Source organism: Oncorhynchus keta, unplaced genomic scaffold, assembly GCF_023373465.1.
Source record: "Oncorhynchus keta strain PuntledgeMale-10-30-2019 unplaced genomic scaffold, Oket_V2 Un_contig_18717_pilon_pilon, whole genome shotgun sequence".
In the NCBI taxonomy this organism is placed as follows: Eukaryota; Metazoa; Chordata; class Actinopteri; order Salmoniformes; family Salmonidae; genus Oncorhynchus; species Oncorhynchus keta.
The window spans coordinates 20,001-22,258 of record NW_026281067.1 but is presented as its reverse complement, the minus strand read 5'-3'; positions in this window follow the sequence as shown (position 1 = coordinate 22,258).

Here is a 2,258-nt window from a genome sequence, read left to right as displayed (position 1 = left end):
TATGTATTCTATTGTCCAGTCTATCAATCACGATATGTATTTTATTGTCCTGTCTATCAATCACGATATGTAGCCTATTGTCCTGTCTATCAATCACGATATGTAACCTATTGTCCTGTCCATCTATCACGATATGTAGCCTGTTGTCCTGTCTATCAATCACGATATGTATTTTATTGTCCAGTCTATCAATCACGATATGTATTCTATTGTCCAGTCTATCAATCACGATATGTAGCCTATTGTCCAGTCTATCAATCACGATATGTATTCTATTGTCCAGTCTATCAATCACGATATGTAACCTATTGTCCTGTCTATCTATCACGATATGTATTCTATTGTCCAGTCTATCAATCACGATATGTAGCCTATTGTCCTGTCCATCAATCACGATATGTAGCCTGTTGTCCTGTCTATCAATCACGATATGTAGCCTATTGTCCTGTCCATCTATCACGATATGTAGCCTGTTGTCCAGTCTATCAATCACGATATGTAACCTATTGCCCTGTCTATCTATCACGATATGTATTCTATTGTCCAGTCTATCAATCACGATATGTAGCCTATTGTCCTGTCCATCTATCACGATATGTAGCCTGTTGTCCTGTCTATCAATCACGATATGTAGCCTATTGTCCTGTCTATCTATCACGATATGTATTTTATTGTCCAGTCTATCAATCACGATATGTAACCTATTGCCCTGTCTATCTATCACGATATGAAGCCTATTGTCCTGTCTATCAATCACGATATGTATTTTATTGTCCAGTCTATCAATCACGATATGTAGCCTATTGTCCAGTCGATCAATCACGATATGTATTCTATTGTCCAGTCTATCAATCACGATATGTAGCCTATTGTCCAGTCTATCAATCACGATATGTAGCCTATTGTCCAGTCTATCAATCACGATATGTAACCTATTGCCCTGTCTATCTATCACGATATGTATTCTATTGTCCAGTCTATCAATCACGATATGTAGCCTATTGTCCTGTCCATCTATCACGATATGTAGCCTGTTGTCCTGTCTATCAATCACGATATGTAGCCTATTGTCCTGTCCATCTATCACGATATGTAGCCTGTTGTCCTGTCTATCAATCACGATATGTAGCCTATTGTCCTGTCCATCTATCACGATATGTAGCCTGTTGTCCTGTATGTCTATCACGATATGTAGCCTGTTGTCCTGTCTGTCTATCACGATATGTAGCCTGTTGTCCTGTCTATCAATCACGATATGTAGCCTGTTGTCCTGTCTATCAATCACGATATGTAGCCTATTGTCCTGTCTATCAATCACAATATGTATTTTATTGTCCTGTCTATCAATCACGATATGTAGCCTATTGTCCTGTCTATCAATCACGATATGTATTTTATTGTCCTGTCTATCAATCACGATATGTAACCTATTGTCCTGTCTATCAATCACGATATGTAACTTATTGTCCTGTCCATCTATCACGATATGTAGCCTGTTGTCCTGTCTATCAATCACGATATGTTGCCTCTTGTCCTGTCTATCAATCACGATATGTAGCCTATTGTCCAGTCTATCAATCACGATATGTAACCTATTGCCCTGTCTATCTATCACGATATGTATTCTATTGTCCAGTCTATCAATCACGATATGTAGCCTATTGTCCTGTCCATCTATCACGATATGTAGCCTGTTGTCCTGTCTATCAATCACGATATGTAGCCTATTGTCCTGTCCATCTATCATGATATGTAGCCTGTTGTCCTGTCTATCAATCACGATATGTAGCCTATTGTCCTGTCCATCTATCATGATATGTAGCCTGTTGTCCTGTCTATCTATCACGATATGTAGCCTGTTGTCCTGTCTATCTATCACGATATGTAGCCTGTTGTCCTGTCTATCAATCACGATATGTAGCCTGTTGTCCTGTCTATCAATCACGATATGTAGCCTATTGTCCTGTCTATCAATCACGATATGTATTTTATTGTCCTGTCTATCAATCACGATATGTAACCTATTGTCCTGTCTATCAATCACGATATGTAGCCTGTTGTCCTGTCTATCAATCACGATATGTAGCCTGTTGTCCTGTCTATCAATCACGATATGTAGCCTGTTGTCCTGTCTATCAATCACGATATGTTGCCTCTTGTCCTGTCTTTTTATGATTACACTGAGTAGACCAAACATTAGGAACACCTTCCTAATATTGAGTTGAACCCCCTTTTGCCCTCAGAACAGCCTCAATTCA